Here is a 22,429-nt window from a genome sequence, read left to right as displayed (position 1 = left end):
GATTTCAGTCACCCCTCTGTCTGAAAGATGGCAGCTAAGAAACAAGAGATGTAAATGTTTAGTGTATATTAAACATACAATACACTGTTACATCATTAAAGAGTGAAGAGGATCGTACCAAATGAAGGGCACCTCCAACTCCTCTGGGTTAAGGCGCTCCTCACTCTCCTGCAAGCCAAATCATTAAATCATTAAAACTCACACAGTAAATTTTACAGTATCCGAATCAGGGGAATAGCAGCATATGTAGATACACATCAGGTCTGAAAGTCTGAATTACCTCACAGTCGTTGTGATCATAGTCCCAAGTGGAGGTGAACATCTGTCCATCTTCAGCCACATACAGCAAAGTGCAGGTTACCGTTGTAATGGTTTGCTGTTGAATAAAAAAAATATCCACACTGAAGACAAATAAAAGCACAACTGACAAAATTCTAAAAGTTACTAACTACAAGATACACTTCATGACAGTGCAATAAATTTACCACAAAATAATGTGGCACGACGAATGATGTCTCCATTCGGTTACAGGAGATGAACTCTGTAACCCTCCCAGATTCAGCCTTAAGAGAACAAATTAAAGTGAACACAATTAGTCACTGCAATTAACAAAAGTTTTGTGACGCCACAACGAATAATCCCTTACCTGTATGCCAGTGAAACAGTCCTCTATGGAGGACTCATAAGGGAATCCCTGCAAATGACAAAAAGCTGAAACTCAAGATCTATTTCACAAACGTGAGCGTCTAATAATCATCAAGGTCAATTCTCTTCCTCAGAGTAATTAAGTCTGTGATTACCATGTGATTCAAGCTGCTCGTCTTGGTGGATTTAAACCAACAAAGACGGCTCTGTGGGCCCCTTATCATCCCCAGGAAGTATGTTTTCATTTCCACTGACTGAAAATAGAGAAACAAAACTAAACATTACAACTTGTAAAGACGGGTGTTTGTGTGTTTGTATCTCAGCTGCTGCACTGTAGAATACCTTCAACTGGGAGATGGAGGCCTGTGCAGAGAGGAACTGAATATTACACCAAGCGCTGATCAGCTCACCAGCATCGAGCGGCTGTGAAAAGTAGAGCAGGAAGATCATGAGTGCTTCTGATCACAGCAGTTTCATACTAATATTCTGTCACTTAGAAAAAAACAGAAAAACAGGTGAAGGGTCTTGAGGTTGTTCGGTGGGCAGCAGCTGGATGTTCGGCTCAACAAACTTAAAACACACAAACACAATTAGTCACTGCAGTTCATAACATTTTGTGATGCCACAATGAATAATCCCTTACCTGAATGCCAGTGAAACTCTCCTTATCACTGGTATAATAAGGGAATCCCTGTAAAAGACAATTAGATGAAACTCAAGATCTACAACCACATTTCACAAAAGTGCTCTTCTAAAAATCATGTCAGTTGAAAAATGTCCATTCTCTTCATCAGAGTAATAAAGACTGTGATTACCTCGCGAGTCAAGCAGTGTGTCTCTGCGCTTTCAAACCAGCAGAGCCGACTCTCTGGACCCCTCATCATTCCAATCATGTCTCTGCTTATGTCCACTGGCCAGAAATAGAGAAACAAAACTTAACATTAGATCTTGTAAAGAAGGATGTTTGTGTGTTTGTATCTCAGTTACAGCAGTGTAGAATACCTGGGAGAGGGAGGAGACTACAGACACACACTGAACATCACAGCAGGCACTGTCCGGCTCATCAGCATCGAGCGGCTGTGAAATGTAGAGCATGAAGATCATAAGTGCTTCTTATCATATCAGATTTATACTAACATTCTTTACAGTAAAAACAACCTTGTAAAATCCATTGATTGGCTTTAGGAAATAAATGAAGGATTTTCTTACCAGAATGACAGCTGAAGGTTCTTCGTGTGGTTCGGTGGGCAGCAGCTGCAGGATTGGGTCAATGACCTTAACACACACACAAACACACACACACACACACACACACACACACACACTTAGAAAAAAGTGGCCTGTAGGTTTTAAATGAAGTTAAAATATTACTATTTAACTGACACATACCTGGAGGACAGAGGGAGTATCTGCTGATTCCTCCAGCACATCCACAGGCTCTGCAATAGATTATTTTTCTGTGACTCAGAATTATGACTCTTCAATTACACAATATCAAACTTTCCTATTAATGCATAAAAGTTAATAAAGCAGTGAGTTTGATAATTAGTTAACTTGTGAAGAAACAGAAAAATTGTAGCAGTCAGATTGTGTAAATTCACTGTACATGTGACCTGATTAAACTCTCTAAAACCTCCTGCCCCTGTCCACCACCCAAATCTATAAAAAATATTATACTGTATAATTATTAAAACCTTTATACTCACTATGATATTGTGGAAATGAAACGATTAGTGAAGTTCTCTAGGTAGATACCATACACCGCTCAGCCATAACATTATGACCACCTGCCTAATATGCTGTTGGTCCCCTTTTTGCTGCCAAAACAGCCCTGACCTGTCGAGGCATGGACTGCACTAGATCCCTGAAGGTGTGCTGTGGTATCTGGCACCAAGATGTTAGCAGCAGATCCTTTAAGTCCTGGAAGTTGCGAGGTGGGGCCTCCATGGATTGGACTTGTTTGTCCAGCACATCCCACAGATGCTCGATTTGATTGAGATCTGGGGAATTTGGAAGCCAAGTCAACACCTCATTCTCATTGTTGTGGTCATCAAACCATTCCTGATCCATTTTTGCTTTGGGGCACGGTGCATCATCCTGCTGAAAGAGGCCACAGACATCAGGAAATACCGTTACCGTGAAAGGGTGTAGATGGCCTGCAACAATGCTTAGGTAGGTGGTTCATGTCAAAGCAACATCCATATGGATGGCAGGACCAAAAGGTTTCCCAGCAAAACATTGCCCAAAGCATGACACTGACTCCGCCAGCTTGCCCTCTTCCCATAGTGCATCCTGGTGCCATGTGCACACACACCCGTCCATCCACGCCATGTTAAAGAAAACTTGATTTATCAGACCAGGTCACCTTCTTCCATTGCTTCGTGGTCCAGTTCTGATGCTCACGTGCCCATTGTTGGTGCTTTCAGTGGTGCACAGGGGTCAACATGGGCGCCCTGACTATGCAGTCCCATAAGTAACAAACCGTGATTTACTGTGTATTCGGACACCTTTCTATCAGAACCAGCATTAACTTCTTCAGCAATTTGGGCAACAGTAGCTCGTCTTGTGGATCGGACCACATGGGCCAGCCTTCACTCTCCACGTCCATCAGTGAGCCTTGGCCGCCCACGACCCTGTCACCGGTTCACCACCGTTCCTGCTTTGGACCACGTTTGATAGATACTGACCACTGCAGACCGGGAACATCCCACAAGAGCTGCAGTTTTGGAGATGCTCTGATCCAGTCGTGCAGCCATCACCATTTGTCAAACTCACTCAAATCCTTACACTTTCCCATTTTTCCTGCTTTTAACAAATTACAACAAATAGACATGTAGATATAATTAGTCCAACTATTACAGTGTAATTTAAATCGGTAAAAATCGGCTAAAGTCCGCTAGCGCGCTAGCTAGCGGATCACAAGGCTAATCATGATTTAGTGTAAAACCAGTAGTCAGGGTTGTTAAAAGTGACCTACTAACAGGGTAAATATTTCATTGTGGAAATAAAATAAATTCTTGACCAAGCTTAAGGATTTTATTGTGTCATTTAAACCAGTAGCCGAGTTCGCTAGCACGATAACTAGCATGATGCTAACTGTGTAAATGAAATGATTAGCGAAGTTCTCTAGGTAGATAACATACATCTGTAACTAAGTCCTTTAGACCTGACTAAATCACTAGTCTAGTCATGATTTAGTGTAAAACCAGTACTCAGGGGTGTGAAAAGTCACCTTTTAAATGGGTAAATATTATATTATGGAAATAAACTAAATTCTCGTTACCCGAGCTCATCAACTCGGTTCAGGATTTTAGTGTGTAATTTAAAGCAGCAGCATGTTCACTAGCAGGTGAACTATTATTAGGAGAAATATCATATTCACATTAATATAACCAATAAAGTGTTAAATAATTACAACAAATATACAAGTTCTCTCGGTAGATATGATTAGTCCAAATATTACACTGTCATTGAAATCGCTAAAAATCGGCTAAAGTCCGTTAGCGCGCTAGCTGCTGAATCACAAAGCTAAGCACGATTTATTTTATTAAAACCAGGAGAAGGGGTTGTTAAGAATGGACTTCTAATGGGGTAAATATTTCATTGTGGAAATAAAATAAATTCTTAAACCGAGCTTAATGATTTTATTGTGTAGTTTAAACCAGTAGCCAGGTTCGCTAGCACGGTAACTAGCATTAGGCTAATTCACGGCAAGATGAGGTGTCTTGTGTGCTACATAACATTAGACTGTAACACTGTCACTTTAACATGATTTATTGTAGAAACAGTGTGGCATTAAAGGATAAAGATCATCCTACCTTGAGGACACTGAGTGTGTTCAGCAGGAGCAAATTATAAAATGTAAAATATATAATTTGTAAATGCATTTTTTACGGACTTCACTTCCTGGTTTCCGTACAGTTCGGTATTTCTCGGAGGTTTTCGGTAGATGCCGTAAACAGGAGGTTTTTCTTTTTTTTTTTAAGGTCGTATCGTCTTTAAACTGGTCCTACAGCTTGAATTCTAACTGTACAGCTACATGCTGCCTTAAACTTCAGCTATGCTTCACTCCCTGGGCTTCCCGGACATTTCAGCTTATTATTATGATTATTATTATTATTTATTCATTATTGACTCTTGTTACTAGTTAGTGCTGGTTTATACTAGTTAGTGCTGGTTTATACTAGTTAGTGCTGGTTTATATTGGTTTATACTAGTTAGTGCTGTTTTATACTAGTTAGTGTTGGTTTATACTAGTTAGTGCTGTTTTATACTAGTTAGTGTTGGTTTATACTGGTTCTGAAGGTCGCAAGATTTGGATTATCTTTTGGCATTTTTGCTACACCCCTGTTTCGGATTTCTCTGTACTCCACTACTGGATTTGACTCCTACACCGACTCTACAGCGCAGCGATGATGAACTTCGGGGGAGGAGCCGAGCCTCAGCACCCGGATGTGGATCCCGAGCCCGGATGGAGCGGACTGTACGACCCCTGGAACGGTGAGTTACTGAGTTTCCTCTTTTTCACTTAAGTATAAAGTCTTTTAAACACCGCGTTATTACAAAAAACCGCAATCAGGAATATCGTTTTATATGATTAGATGGTTTTGAGAAATTCTGTTCGGCTAATCTTTATTCGGCTAATCGCTTTACGTACACGATCAGTATGCTAAAGCTAGCGGACAAAATGGCAGACTCCAGTGAAACGAGCAGGGAAGAAGAAAACAGTGTTCATGTTTTCAGATATGTTAACATCAGCTTTTCATAAAAGTCCCAATGTTTACTTAACGTTTGTTAAAGTTTACTAAGTCAAGCCGAGGAGTATTAGCAAAGATTAGCTAGACGGCTAGTTAGCATGTAGCTAAGTAATTGTTTTTCAGTGTTCATAGTTTTTTTTTTGATGGAGTGAATAGAATAAGTTAAAATACTTACAATAACATGAAGTAACTTATTATTTTAAGGATTTTTCATTGTCCGTGTTTGTCGAGTTGTTAAAGCGGAGAGAGAAAGGGGCTGTGAGGAAAGGCAGCTAGCTGAACAAAACCAATCGGTACAAATAAATGGAGCTAGTGTGGCAATGTAGAGTGCAGCTTAGGCAAAAATATCAAGCTGTTTGTTTCAATTCTGTTCAGCAAGGTTTTGTTTCTAGCTGTCGTGAATAAAATAGTTAGGAGTAGTGTAATTTACGATAAAGGGCGAATTTTTGAGAGGAGACACAATTGGACTCAAAGGGGATGTGAACCACTGGAGTAAGAAAGTGCTAAAGTAATAGACTGTAATAGAAATGTATTTTAATCTGCATTTTTTGGGGGAAGATATTTTTAAGCATTGAAATAAGTGCACAGTGTGACTAACAGTGAAGCCGTGATACTGGAAGAGCCCTGTATAACACCTATAAATGCAGCTAAAATGTAAATACTGAGTTTTTAATGCACTGTTATAGGAAGATTACAGTAATATAACTTGTGTAAATACTTCTTGTTTTGATAATGAGGCTTTCCTGCTTTACAAAACAACAGTGCTATTAAAATAAGGTTTTCTGCTTCCTTTTATGAGATGTTATTAGATGTGTTTCATTGTCTGTCCATCTTCTTTGACACAGGGAGACGGAGGGAGACGTTTGTGTTTCCACAAGATGAGCTCAACTACAACAGAGAGCTCAGTGCTAACGAGGACGACAACAGCCGACCTGCTCAGCAAAATGAAGCTGGAGATGGTGGTGAACATGAGGTGTCAACGAGGAACCTGTCCCCTGATAGAAGCCCATCCCCACCTGTGAGAGGCCTCTCTCCTCTCAGGACCCCATCCCCTGTGAGCAGTCCATCCCCTTTCAGGACCCCATTCCCTGTGAGGAGGCCACCACCTTCAGGGAGTCCACAGCCTTTGTCCAGCAGTTCCTTTGCCCCAGCCTTATTTCAATATCGACATCCACAACATTGTGGCTGGTATGTACTATGCTCCTGCCACAATGATATCTCCTGTCCCACGCCAGGGCATAAGGAGGAGGCGGGACGAAGAGGATGGCAATCAAGAAGCCCCTCTGAGTAGACGGCAGTGTGTGGATCCTGATGGGGAGATGGAGTTCATCAGGATGCCTGGACTTGAGGATTTAGAGAGTTTAATCAGTCACATGTACAGTGAATTTACACAAGCTACTAATGCTACAATTAGTCTGTTTCTTCACAAATTAACTAGCTAACTAACTCACAGGTTTATTAACTTTTAAGCATTAGAAAGAAAGGAGAGAAAAATTTACAAGGTCTCTCTCTCTACTACCTTATAAATTTGGCCATTTTAATGTTTTACATTTAACAGAAAATATTAGTTGTAATTAAACTTACATGAAACTAATTTATTGCAGAAGCTGTGGATTTGCTGAGAGAATCGTCAGATACTCCCTCAGTCCTCCAGGTATGTGTCAGTAAAATATTTTAACTACATTTGAAACGTGTAGGCTGCTTTTGTCTAAGTGTGTGTGTGTCTGTCTGTGTGTGTGTGTCTTAAGGTTGTTGAGCCAATCCTGCCGCAGCTACCCACAGAAACTCACTCCACATCTTCAGCTGTTGTTCTGGTAACCAAACCTGTCATTTATTTACTAAAGCTGATCACTGTATTTCACAGGGTTGTTTTGACTGTAAAGAAAGTGAGAGAATGTTACTTGTGTTATTATAAAATCACTGTGATAGGAAGCAGTTATGTTCATCATGCTCTTCATTTCACAGACGCTCGATGCTGGTGGGCTGATCAGCGCCTGCCGAAATATCCAGGTCCTCTCTGCACGCACCTTTACCTTCCTGTCTGGGGTATTGTACAGTGCTACAGCTGAGATACAAGCACACACATCCTTCTTTACAAGTTCTAATGTTTAGTTTGGTTTCTCTATTTTTAGGCAGTGGACGTTAAGGGATACTTCCTCGGGATGATAAGGGGTCCTGAGAGTGGATTTGCTGGTTTAAAACCAACAAGACGCGCTACTTCGACCAGCTAGTAATCACCATCTTTGTTACTCTGATGAAGAGAATTGATATTAATGATTATTAGATGAATACTTTTGAGAAGTAGATCTTGAGTTTCAGCTAATTGTCATTTGCAGGGATTCCCTTATCAGACCACCATCGAGGACCATTTCACTGGCATACAGGTGAGGGATTATCTGTTGTGGCGTCACAAAACTTTTGTTAGTTGCAGTGACTAATTGTGTTCACTTCAAAGGTGCCCTTTACTTGGTACGCTTCTCTTCACAGTTTAATGGTATAAAGGAGTAATGTATGTTTAATACACTAAGCATGTAAATCTTTTGTTTCTTAGGGACCATCTTACAGAGAGAGGGGTAACTGATATCGGCCTGAAGCTGCATGCTCTCCGTGAGGCGTTCGCTGTGAGTAAAACCTTTGTTTAGCTGCTGTTTTTGCTCAGGGGAAGTTCACTCTGCTTTAACTTATATTATGTGCTGTCTTATATTCAGATTCATCTTACCTGCATCCACAATCAGAACTTCTTGTTCGTTATGGGGAAGAAGATTGTGATGCGTCTGGCAGCAGTTAACAACCAGGTGACTTCAGAATGATGATAGACTGTTTCCTTGTGCAAAATACTTTCAGTTACTGGGCTTGAAAATGATGTAGTTGTCAAACAAATGTGGTAATGAGTAATTAAGGAATAATAATTAAAATAACAAGTATCAAAAGCTAATTTTATAACAATCACAGCCTGCTAAAAAAAGGACATTCTTAGGATAAATATTAAAATAAAATGTACATAATGAAGAGGGCTCTGGGATATGCAGTAGTTTTCTTCCTTCTGTTCCATTTCTTTTCCCTCACTTCTTTTCTATACATTGCTCAAGCTCTCCACATGTAAGTAGAAATTAATTTAATTCTTATTTTTGATGAACTTAATATTAAAGTATAATCTTTTCTTCCCTACAGGTCTGTAGAGTGAACCCAGCACCCAAGGAGTAGTTTTAATATCCCTCATCCCTCATAGAGCGTCCCTTATCAATCTATCCCTCTATCCTTGTCTATATAGATAACTGCTAATAGTAATTAGTATAAATAGTAGCTGCAAATAATATTGTTGTAAATAAACTTATAGTTGTATAGTGTTTATATAGTTTACTTTAATAAATGTTTTCATTTGCTCCTATTACCGTCTCATTCTGATTATTTTTAGTCATCAGTATGTCTACTGTATAACTGCAATAGTGTGAATGAGAGTACATTCCTACACACCATAAAGTCTGATCATCTTTATTTGCACTGACCTTCATCAGTGATGCTGCCACTGCTGGAGCCACCACTACTTTTAGAACATGGTTGGGAAGAAGCAGAAGACAGGGTTTCACCAATTAGAGGCTTAGGAGTTGGGGATGGCGATGGAGTCAGGGTAGGGGATGTACTCTTAGATGTGGAGGAATTCCCAGACTGAGGTCTCTTTTTCAGATCAACCTTCTGTGGAGATTGTAGGCTAGTGTTAGGTTAGATTGATGGAAATGAACAATACTCATAAAACACACTGACTTGGTACAGTTAATATATAGTAGTTTCTATCAGAGATACACACTCGCTCACTTATTAAGACTATTTGTACAGTCCCCTCTGAAAATACTCAAATGTTTTTTTATACTTTGAAGACAATTTGGCTTTAAGTTCCAAAAAAGTATATAAGGCTATAGACCAGAATTCTCAGATTTCATTTCCAGATATTTACATCTAGATGTGTAAACAACAACCTGTTATTTTTTCCACAATCAAAATACTGGACATGTGACTGGTGTGTCCTGTTGCACAGATGTCCTGTGCTGACTGAATGAATGTTACTGATACTGAACAATTGGGAGAGCTGGTACAGTTCACAAAGTCTCAGAATGATTTTGCTCTCTGGTCAGCTCTCCTCATTTCTCTAGCTGGTCATTTAAACTCAGTAAAGATGAATGTTTTGCCTAGATTTCTGTATTTATTTCAGTGTGTTCAAAATTTTATCTCTAAAACTTTATTATATTTATTATATCTATTATTTATTATATCTAAGACTTTAAACCCACACATTTCATCTGTTTTTTGGGGAAAAAACAAGCCAGAATTCGGAGGGAAATACTTCAAAAACCAAAGGTTGAGGGTGGGCTTGCCCTTCATAATTTCTTATTTTACAACTGGGTGACAAATATACAATCTACACTGTTCTGGTTTCAGAGTCATTTCGGGCTCTGTGATTGGGTCCCAGCTTGGGTCAGTATTGAAGAGGGTTCTTGCTCCCCGGCCTGACCAGCTGCACTACTGTGTGGTCCTCTTACTGCCGTCTCACGTTTTCCTAAAAGTAATTCCCTTGTCCAGCAATTATTACCAATTTGGTCCCAGAATTTTGATCCATAACTTTTTTTGGCTATAAATCTTTAAATGTTTTTCCACTGTGACAAAGAAACAGATCAAGCCTTGTCCTTTGGTTGCACTTATCGGACTTCCTCCGAGTGTCACAGGTTTGTCCGGATGTTCTGCAAACGCTTTTGCTTTTTTAACATTATTAGCTAGATGGCATATTCTTCTGCTATGGAAACAAATTCTCCCTCCATCTTTTGATGACTGGCAGTAAGATGTTATGAGCTTCATTCATTTGGATAAAATTAGGTACACAATAAAGGGCAATACTGGCATATTTTCTGAAACTTGGGGCCATTAATTATTATTTTTTCTGATTATGTGAATTCTTCTTCTATAGTTGGTCAGTCTAATCATTAGGATGTCCTTATAATTGTGGCTTGATCTTGATCAAAAGTGTATTGAGTACAAGTATGTGCACTGTGTATACATAATTTATATTAATGTTTTGTTTGCTGATATAAACAATTGTGATTATATTTAGTTAGTTAGTTAGTTAGTTAGTTTCTAAACTCTGATTTAAACTTTCTTCTGTACATAATTGACACACTTTATAATTATGTACTGAGGTTTTTTTGGTTTGTATAACTCTGATTGTGGGGAAAATATGTTGTTTCTATTCTCCTGTATCTTTATCCTTTTATTATTATAAAAGTTCAATAAACAGATTAAGCAAAAAAGAAAGAAAGAATGAAAATGACTGAAATAAATGAAAGTTTCATAGTGTTATTGGAGTCTCCCTCCCTATATGGTAAACATTCTCCTTACAGAAAGCTTCAGCATTACAGTAGTTCTATATATTCAGTATTTCTTTACATCACTGCATTTAAACATTACATTACATTACATTACATTACATTATATCACTGCATTTAAAATGTTTAAGGTGAGGCTAAAATGATTGGAGTTTGCCATATACTTTGATTTAACTGTTTTTAGTAGACGATAATCAGAAAGAGGACATTCTTAAAAAAGAGAGATTTGATTTGAAACCTGAACTGCTATCAGGTCCATGCTGAACACCTTCTGACCAATCCAAATCAAGTATAAATTTTTAATCTCAATACTGCACATAATTATCAAATAAAAGTCTATCCAGCTGTTATGCAAAAGTCTGAAATAATGTTTCTCTTAAGTGTTTTAATTCAAATCCATATTTTGGTGTGATTTATACACATGGGTTTGTCCATTCTGACTCTTGGATGCTTTATTATGTCCATTTTATGATGAAACAAGAAAAGACTTTGAAAATCATCTGTCATTTTCTGATCATGTTAAATATCAACACAACTAGACTGAAATATACAGGTAAGATATGCAACTAATTGTAACATGAACAGAGCAAGATATAAACTGATATCTACTGGTTTCCTGTCAGGGTTGTGGACTGTTTTCTGCCCACTAGAGGCCCCCACTGCCTTTTTGTTGGTGTCCAGTCTCTGTCATTATGTCTAATAGGTGTCTCCTGTGCTTTGTTTAGGTTTGTGTATTTAAGTCACCCTTTTCCTCCACAAATACTTTGCTTAGTGTTTCCTGTACCTTGATTAAGTCTAGGTCAGCCGTGTGCTCTATTTTATGGCCTTGTCCTTAAAAGACTTTGTGCATCTGGTATAGTTCTTTGTTTTGATTCATTGACAAGTGCTCTTTTGAGCTGACTTGTTGGATTTGTCTTGTGGATTATTTGACTTGCATTATAATCTAATTAATGATAAGTAAACATTTCTCCAGAACTGTGATGTGGTTATGTACATTTGTGTTCAGCCCCCTTTGTTTGTGAGAGAATATTTTCACATATTTACAGATATTGATGACCACTGATATATTTTAATACTTTTCAGCTAAAAGTTCTGACATCTGATGTAAAAATTAGCAATTCATTATTATTAACAGGATCATTAGTATCATATTTGTCTTCAAAGTAATTAACTGATCGTTTTTTGAATATGATTAAAATGCTGACTTTAGACATAATTAAGTGACTTGTATATCTGTAAATGTATTAGTGTACATGTCTTTGTTCACAACTATTTGACTAAAATGGATATGATTTTATACATTTTCATCGTATTACTTTCATGCAAATGTCACAGTTCTCTGAACACCTATAGTGATAAAGGCAGCTACAAGCTATTCATCCATTCATCAACTAATGTTTAGCTTGGTTTATCACCAGTCTTCTATCATGTCTTCTTTTACATTTAGTTCAATCTACAAGCAACAACACTCTATTCACCCTTAGAATTTAAGATACTGGGAACAGGAAAGTCACTCACACATGACTTTTTGAACACATCATCTGACACCTCATATCAACCGTATAGTTTATAGGCTACCAGTTTATAAAAATAAGTAAAAATTAAAATAGATCAGTTGGTTATAACCCTATTTGTCTTTATATACAATTCTCCTGATGTGAAGGAAAACTCGCATGAACCCGTTAGTTAAATGCTTAGCTAGCCAGGCTGCAAATATAAACAGTCATTCATTCTTTGTCTCCCGCTTATCCGGAGCCAGGTCCCAGACTTCCCTCTCCCTATTCACTTCCTCAAACTCTTCCGGGGGAATTCCAAGGTGTTCCCAGCTCAGCTGAGGGACATGGCGTGTCCTGGGTCCTCCCCGGGGTCTCTTCCTGGTGGGCCATGCCTGGAACACCTCCCCTGGGAGAATATCCAGGAGGCATTTGAAACAGGTGCCCGAGCCACCTCAACTGGCCCCTTTCAATGTGGAGGAGCAGCGGCTCTACTCCGAGCTCCTCCCGGGTGACAGAGCTCCTTACCCCATCTCTAAGGGAACGCCCCGCCACCCTACAAAGGAAACTCATTTTGGCCGCTCGTGTCTGGGATCTCGTCCTTTTGGTCATGACCCACAGCTCATGACCATAAGAGTAGTAACATAGATTGACTGGTAAATCAAGAGCTTCACCTTTCAGCTCAGCTCCTTTACCACAACAGACCTGTACATAGACCGCATTGCTGCTGCCGCTGCACCAATCCATCTGTCAGTCTCATGCTCCATCCTTCCCTCACTTGTAAACAAGACCCTGAGATACTTCAACTCCTCCACTTGAGGGATTAACACCCCTCCAACCTGAAGGGGACAAGCCACCTTTTTCCGGTCGAGGAGGGGACCTCGGCGACCCAAACCCTGGTTAAAGAATCTGGCTCTTGGGACAAATATAAACATGTAAAGTAATAAGACTCAGACCGCACAACGTTTTAGTCACAACCTTACAAGGAGCACATTCTCAGCAGCTACTACTGAACTAACAGAGGTGTAGATGACCTTTATATGTACTGATATTCATATTCAGTAACCATTATCACTCACTCAAATACTACATATGGTTTGTTTACCACTGCTTTTATTACATATGCAAAAAAAAAAACCTTGATGTTGGCCTTTTTCTTACTGCCAACAAATGTCAGAGACCTTTATATTCAGTCATATTGTAAGTCATATATGAAACAACAAAAGTATGGCATATAAACCATAACAGAATTTTAAGAGAAAAATCATACCTGATAAAAAACAGACTGCAAAAGACTGCAGTGGAAGTTGGACCATGTTTGTTAATCAGTTTGAAACTCATCAAATATGTTCTTCATAAAGAAGAACGTCCCTCGAGACGTGCAGACGTGTTTTTCTGAGCTCCGCCAAGCTGACCTAAAATTTCACTTCCAGTTTTCTAGATTTTTATCCTAAATCCAGTCCCATATTATAACTTTTTATAATATCTTCATTAGCCGATAGTTTCACACAATATTCTCATTCCAAACGCTTTTTATATCACTAGTTTTATTTGTTTTCCACATCACCCTCTTATAGCCGGTTAGCCCATTAGCACGCTAACCCATTAGCCTGGCTACCACAAGTTTTTTCCGTTTTTCACACCAATTATCTCTGTTGTACTGCTGCTTTTTAACACTATGTCAGTTGTGGGTTTGCCTTTGAGTGCAGGTGAGGATTCCTTCGAGCTGCACTCTGTGGACTTGGAGGTGGAGGCTGTGGAGAAGCAGATTCGCGACCTACAGGTGAAGCAGGCCCAGCTGCGACAGAGAAGGTTCACACCACATCGCCCACGACAAGGATCATCGTGTCAGGACCACTTCCCACGTTCCAGTGAGGAATCGAGAGGTTCAGTAGGCTATTTGCTTTTAATGAATAGTTACAGTCTTGGTGTCAAGACCAGAAATTACCCTTTGTTGATAACTGGAATGTTTTCTGGGAGCTTCCTAGGCTCTACCGTTCCGATGGCCTGCACCCAAGCAGAGTTGGAGCAGCAGTCCTCTCAGACAACATCTCCAGGACACTGCGCACCATCTGACTGGTAAGTCATACCTCAGATCACAATTATAATATCTACTGTTCAACTCACCAGACTAATACAAGTTCACACATAGCTCATTCTATAGAAACTGTGTCTGTTCCCCGATTAGTGAGATCAAAGGATAAATTCGTTAATAGCTCTCGAAATAATCTAATCACAACTAAACCTGACAAAGGCCAAATAGGTAAAGAAAAACAATTTCTTAAGTTTGGGCTTCTCAACATTAGATACCTTGCACCGAAAACGATTATTGTTAATGAAATGATCTCAGATTATAGTTTCGACGAACTTTGTCTTACTGAAACCTGGCATAGACCCCCGGGGCCCTACACTGATTTTCTTAATGAGTATCCACATTTACTCTCAGATCTTTTGATCAGTTTTGACAAAGTGTTAATCATAGGAGACTTTAACGTTCATGTAGACGATGCTAACGATGCGTTAGGACTCGCATTTATAGATTTACTAAATTCCTTTGGGGTTAAACAAAACATTAATAGACCAACTCATCGTTTTAATCATACACTAGACTTAGTTATATCACATGGGACTGATGTTACTGATATAGCCGTTCTACCTCAAAGCGATGACATCACATTCCATCACCTCTTAGTGTACACTCTACCTGTAGAACATATTAGACACGTCTCTCCACGTTATCAACTCGGTAGAACTATAACCTTGACCACTAAAGACAGATTTACAAACAATCTGCCAGATCTGTCTCAACTTCTTACTAGACCCCGAAATGCAGATGATTTAGATGAAGTAACTAACAGCATAGGCACTATTTTCACCAACACAATAGACACTTTTGCCCCCATCTGACTAACAAAGGTCAGAGATAAAACACCTGCACCATGGTACAATAGTCATACTCACGCCCTCAAGAGAGCAAACTGTAACCTCGATCCAATTCCAACTAGATTGCTGAAAGAAGTGATACATGCAGCTTGAAAGCCTCTTCTCAATATTATTAACTCCTCGTTATATCTAGGTCATGTCCCAAAATCTCTTAAGTTAGCAGTTATTAAGCCTCTTCTTAAGAAACCAAAACTGGACCCTGATGAAATATCAAATTACAGACCGATTTCAAACCTTCTGTTTATATCAAAAATACTAGAAAAGGTGGTGTCAGCTCAATTATGCTCCTTCCTTCAGGAAAACAACATCCTTGAAGAATTTCAATCAGGTTTTAGACCCCATCATAGCACAGAAACTGCACTAGTTAAAATCACAAATGTCTTGTTTTTAGCTTCAGACCCAGGCTGCATCTCAATTTTAGTCCTGCTTGATCTTAGTGCTGCATTCGACACTATAGATCATAACATTCTCGTAGATCACTCACAAAATCACACAGGTATGCAGGGACAGGCATTAAATGGTTTAGATCCTACCTGTCTGATCAATACCACTTTGTAGATTTAAATGGAGAACTGTCCAGTGTAGTGCCAGTGAAATACAGGGTCCCACAAAGATCAGTTTTAGGACCTCTGCTTTTCTCTGTATACAAACTTCCATTGGGTGACATCATTAGAAGGCATGGGATTAGTTTCCATTGTTATGCCGATGATACCCAGGTATATATCTCATCAAAACCAGATGAAATATCTAATTTGTCTAGATTAACTGAGTGTGTTAAAGATATTAAAGATTGGATGACCGATAATTTTCTATTACTAAATGCTGATAAGACAGAGATATTACTTTTTGGTCCAAAAACCAGTACACAGAAGCTCTCACAATTCAGCTTGCATTTAGAAGGATGTACTATTACTACTAACTCAACAGTGAAAGACCTGGGTGTAATATTAGACAGCAACTTGTCCTTTAAAAATCATATTTCCAGTATTACTAAAACAGCCTTCCACCTTAGAAATATTGCCAAGCTTAGGAACATTTTATCTGTATCTGATGCAGAAAAGCTAGTTCATGCATTCATGACCTCCAGACTGGACTATTGTCCTGCATCTTCAATAAACAAGCTACAGTTAGTCCAGAATGCAGCCGCCAGAGTTCTTAACCTGTCAAGAAAATATGATTATATAACCCCAATATTATCATCCCTGCACTGGCTACCTGTTAAACTTAGAATTGACTATAAATTAGCACTACTTACGTTCAAGGCTCTAAATGGTTTAGCTCCCACATATCTCTCCAGTCTTCTAATACGTTACAATCCACCACGCTCTTTAAGATCACTAGACTTCTGGTAGTTCCCAGAATATCAAAGTCAACAAAAGGGGGTAGAGCGTTTTCATATTTAGCTCCTAAACTTTGGAATAGTCTTCCTGACAGTGTTCGGGGCTCAGACACAGACTCTCAGTTTAAACATAGACTAAAGACTTATCTCTTTAGCCCAGCATACATCTAACACTTCCTATAACCTTGTGCTCCAGTACATCTGATTAAATGCACATTATCATCTAGTGCTACTAATATTATGAACAGCAGCTATGCTAATTCTGTTCCATTGTTTCCCTTCTTCTACCCATCCCGAGGCATACAGAGACTGTGCCGGCTCTAGTGGCATCCGGAGATGGACCAGCTCCAGCCGGGTTCTGCTTTGTGAGGATTGGGGTATTCAAAGCAACGCTGTGGACGACAACAACCTCCTTATTAATTTACATAATATTCTACACATGCTGTATCGGCATCACACAACTGACTACACATAAATGCACAATATATTCACACTCTCCGGTGTCACCCAAATGAGGATGGGTTCCCTTTGGAGTCTGGTTCCTCTCAAGGTTTCTTCCTCATACCATCTAAGGGAGTTTTTCCTTGCCACAATCGCCTCAGTCACCTCAGGCTTGCTCACTTGGGATAACGTCTAGGACTCTTTGTCTGTTTGTCTGTTTATATGTTTGTTGTTTTCTTATGTTGTTTCTTATGTAAAGCTGCTTTGAGACAATGTTCTTTGTTAAAAGCGCTATACAAATAAAATTGAATTGAATTGAATTTTGTTGTGCAATGAGAAGTAAGGTCCAACTGCCAGCATGAGGAAGTGGACCAAAAATCTAATGTTGTTTATATAATATATAACATCATATACAGTTTATAATGTTGGTTTTAGCTATAAATTAAGGTCCAGGTGCAGAGACAGGGGGTTCTCAATCCTGGTCCTCAAAGACCACTGCCCTTCTTGTTTTCCAAGCATCATTGCCCTACCTGCTGCTGGATCTGGTGTGATCAGTGGATAAGAAGCTGAAAGATACCATTCACGTTGTCTTTCCCCACTTCACCCTCATCGGAGATGGTATCTTCATCCTTCTGATTCACTGAAGACTCCTGGTTCATGTAATCTGTAGTGGGCAGGACAGGGGTGAAGGTAGTTACAGTAAGCTGCCTCTTAGAGGTTTTGCAGTTGTTCATTTTAAACTGTATTTTCTCAGGTTCCTTCAATGCATGTTGCATTACTCCGTGTTTTTTTTTTTAATTCTGGTATTTACTTTATTTAATATGTTCAGGACCAAGTGCATTTTGAAAGAACTGACTATTCAGTAGTGTGTGCACATAATAAAAAATGTCCTTACTTTAGTTCTTGTGCTGGGTGAAGTTGCATTTTAAGATTGATAATTACACAATTGATATTTTAATGTATAAGAAATGCCTAGTTCCTAACCAGAAAATGTGAGTAAATGAGACGAGTGCATTTAGAAAAACAAAGTAGGGTCCACTCAAAGTTAAGTAATATAAAAACGTAAAAGAATTAGGTACGTTTCCATTAAAAATACACTTTTGAAACTCTCAAAGTTTAGTAGACAAAACACAAAACAATGACTAAGGAAATGCTTAAATTAAGTAGACTTTACTAAGAAAATGTAAGGAGAAAAAGGGAACTTTACTAGCAAAAAGTATTTCTTGCATAGAGAAAATTAAATACAAAGACTAGTCTTGCTTGAACTACATAATAATCTGATGCAAAAAGTTACCTTCTTTTTTTTTAATTAGATCAGGCTGGATATTTTTATCAGTGTACAAACAAACAGTACCATCTACATTTACAAGATTTATCAGACTTCACAATAATCAAATCATTAAGCCAACACCTTAACCACTGAGCTACCACTTCTCACAACAAGCACTTATTTATGGGATGCAGAATTCAGTGGCTGTCTATGGAGCAATTCAAAATCTGCAAACAAGGATGTACACAAAAGCTGAAATTAGATGAATGTTTATAACAATGTCTCTTCAGTAGGATTAGCTGCAGTGGTAGAGGCATCCAGGTATCTAAATGCTTCATAGATCACAGAGTGATAATTATCTATAACGATTTATCCATCAGACTAATTCATGTTCATCTCTGTTGATCAACTTAAAAACAAAAAAATGTGCAAAGAAGTTATAGCTTACTGCATTACATTTTTGTTTAAATAGCACACAAAGGTAATATTTCTAATCATTTCATATTTTAAAAAACAAACAAGAGTAGAAAAAATAAGAAAATAAAATCACAATAGAGAAGAAGTAATAATAATAATAATAATAATAATAATAATAATAATAATAATAATAATAATAATAATAACATCACCTACATACCCTCACCCGGAAACACTGTATGAAACGATACAAACATAAGTTGAAACAAAGCAGCCATTAATTAATCCTGGGGGTAACCTGAACAACAAATCAGGAAAAAGGGGGGAGAAAGGGGAGAAAAAAGGGGGGTATTTTTACTTGCAGCTAATATTGTGCCTATTAACCACATTATAACATGAACTGAAGTTTATTAACAGACTTGACATGAACACCATGTACCTCATAGTGCATACACAAGCACACCCTTCACATCACATGGCACCATGGCTCTACTTTCTTTTTGTACATACACGTCCTAGACTATATCAACACATTTGTCTTTAAAAACAGACAATAACAATTTACTACTTTTCCAACTCATCCCAAAACATTTTTTTTTTTTTTTACTTTTTTTGTATTATATTTAATACACTACACTCACTGTACCACTTTCCCAAATAACACAACAGCCAACCAAAATAAATAAATAAATAAATGAATAAGTAAATAAACCCTTAACAAAAAATCCACAGCATCTTTATCCAGATTCATTGGGGTTTTACAGATTTAACCTCTGGCATACTCTTCAGACACAGAAAGGTTTAATGTTAACAGACCTTTGAGATATTTCTGATACTACTGTTGAATTTTCACTTGCTCTTAACCCTGTTCCTGAAGTGTCACAGACGTTTTGTCTGACAGCGCTTCCACATCCTGCTCAGTATTCATTCATTTTGTTGCTTTTAACTGATCTACATGCTTTTTGTAGGACTTGCCCTTTCCCCAGACCAGGTAAGTAACTGGACCTAATGGCCTTCCACTTCTCTTCCCTTCCCCTGAACTGCTTCACATGTACCTTCTGCTGTGGATAAAATACTCTCACATGAACTGAACTTCTTATTTGCGTTTGCTGCTTTTCCTGCATTTGAGAAGAGAACTGTGGCTGTATCTGTGATAGCCTTCTTCTAATTTTCCTTTTCAGAAACAATTCAGATGGGACTGAAGTATTTCTGTAACAGAAAAAAAAATCTGTCACTGCAATGTGGAAGTGTGATGCCTAATTGTTTTTGCTTGTCCAATGACTGCTTACAGGTTTACAAATTGAGGTCCATTAGCCGAAACAATTACCTTCAGTAATCTATAGCTGGCAAACATACTACACATCACCTCAACTGTTGCTTTAGCAGTAGTAGTAGTCATTAGTGTGATTTTTTGACACATAAAATAAAGATCTCTGAGCGTTTTCAAAATGTCAGCTAGTAGTGTTTCAGACGGTCTTTTTGGTGCCAATAAATCTGTGAGGAATAAAATAGTCTTTGCACCTACCATAGACAGAAAAAGTGTTGTGTGTTGTTTGCTTTCTTCGATTCCGCTGGCTTATTGTGCGAAGTGGTCTTCATAGCCTCTACAAAACACAGACCCGATTCTGTGCTGAACACCGCCATCATCTCTCTCTCTCTTTAACGATCGCTTTTCAGCCTGGTGCGTCGTTGCCAAATTGTTGTCACTGGGTGGACACCTGCCCAATGACAATTCCATTGTCCGATTGTCCAATTATTACAAATTTGCTCCCAGTTTCGAAACCATTTTAGCCTCCAACGTTTGCCACTTGTTTCACCTATTAATTGTAGTCCTATATCCCCCTGGATCCATTAATTATTATTTTTTCTGATTATGTGAATTCTTCTTCTATAGTTGGTCAGTCTAATCATTAGGATGTCCTTATAATTGTGGCTTGATCTTGATCAAAAGTGTATTGAGTACAAGTATGTGCACTGTGTATACATAATTTATATTAATGTTTTGTTTGCTGATATAAACAATTGTGATTATAGTTAGTTAGTTAGTTAGTTAGTTAGTTAGTTAGTTAGTTAGTTAGTTAGTTTCTAAACTCTGATTCAAACTTTCTTCTGTACATAATTGACATACACTTTATAATTATGTATTGAGGTTTTTTTGGTTTGTATAACTCTGAGTGTGGGGAAAAATGTTGTTTCTATTCTCCTGTATCTTTATCCTTTTATTATTATAAAAGTTCAATAAACAGATTAAGCAAAAAAGAAAGAAAGAATGAAAATGACTGAAATAAATGAAAGTTTCATAGTGTTATTGGAGTCTCCCTCCCTATATGGTAAACATTCTCCTTACAGAAAGCTTCAGCATTACAGTAGTTCTATATATTCAGTATTTCTTTACATCACTGCATTTAAACATTACATTACATTACATTACATTACATTAAAAAAGAGAGATTTGATTTGAAACCTGAACTGCTATCAGGTCCATGCTGAACATCTTCTGACCAATCCAAATCAATAAATTTTAATCTCAATACTGCACATAATTATCAAATAAAAGTCTATCCAGCTGTTATCCAAAAGTCTGAAATAATGTTTCTCTTAAGTGTTTTAATTAAAATGTACATTGTGGTGTAATTTATACACATTGATTTGTCCATTATGACTTTTATTATGTCCATTTTATGATGAAAAAGGAATATAAACTGATATCTACTGGTTTCCTGTCAGGGTTGTGGACTGTTTTCTGGTCACTAGAGGCCCCCACTGCCTTTTTGTTGGTGTCCGGTCTCTGTCATTATGTCTAATAGGTGTGCTTTGTTTAGGTTTGTGTATTTAAGTCACAGGGACCTTCAAAGATGATGAAAATACCCAGATCTGTGCCTCAGCAGAATCTTGCCTCTTAGGTCTACAAACTATGATGTGTTTTTGTTATGACTGTTAATGAAGTTTTAGAAAAATCTCAAGTGTGATCAGTGGAAATCACAGGTACCTAAGCTATAATTTTAGCACCACAGATAATTAACTTTCTTTAATTAAATTATCTACTGAAATGTGTTATTCCAAAACCTCATGAAAACCTGTTTATGAGTTCAATCCATTTTAGAGTATGACTGTAATGTTATAAAATGAGTGAAAAATCAAGGGGTCTGTTTACTTTCTGAATGCACTGTACCTTTATATTATAATGGTAAGCCAGTCATTGACAGCTGCAGAATGCTCAATAATCCTCCAACATCCAGTCACCATTTAAAACTTGACACTCGAGGCCACAACACAGTGATGGGCATCAAATTCCACCGAGTCTGAACAATGCACCAGGCAGAAAAGTCACTGTTCATTCCATTTGCCATTTATGATACAGATATGAGTTTAACAGGAAGCTAAAGAAATGAGTTCATTCATTCATTCATGAAATACTGGCTACACTCTTTAATTAAAAGAATCACACAAGAATTTGTTTGCATTTTGCACCATGACACTGATAGTCCAATTGACACTGACATATTGACAACCATTGATATATTTTAATACTTTTCAGCTAAAAGTTCTGACATCTGATGTAAAAATGAGAAATTAGCAATTAGGATCATTAGTATCATATTTGTCTTCAAAGTAATTAACTGATCATTTTTTGAATATGACTAATATCCTGACTTTAGACATAATTCAGTGACTTGTATATCTGTAAATGTATTAGTGTACATGTCTGCTTTGTTCATTGCACTAAAACAACTATTTGATGAAAAAATGGA

Source organism: Hemibagrus wyckioides, unplaced genomic scaffold, assembly GCF_019097595.1.
Source record: "Hemibagrus wyckioides isolate EC202008001 unplaced genomic scaffold, SWU_Hwy_1.0 Contig3, whole genome shotgun sequence".
In the NCBI taxonomy this organism is placed as follows: domain Eukaryota; kingdom Metazoa; phylum Chordata; class Actinopteri; order Siluriformes; family Bagridae; genus Hemibagrus; species Hemibagrus wyckioides.
This window is presented reverse-complemented; position numbering follows the sequence as displayed.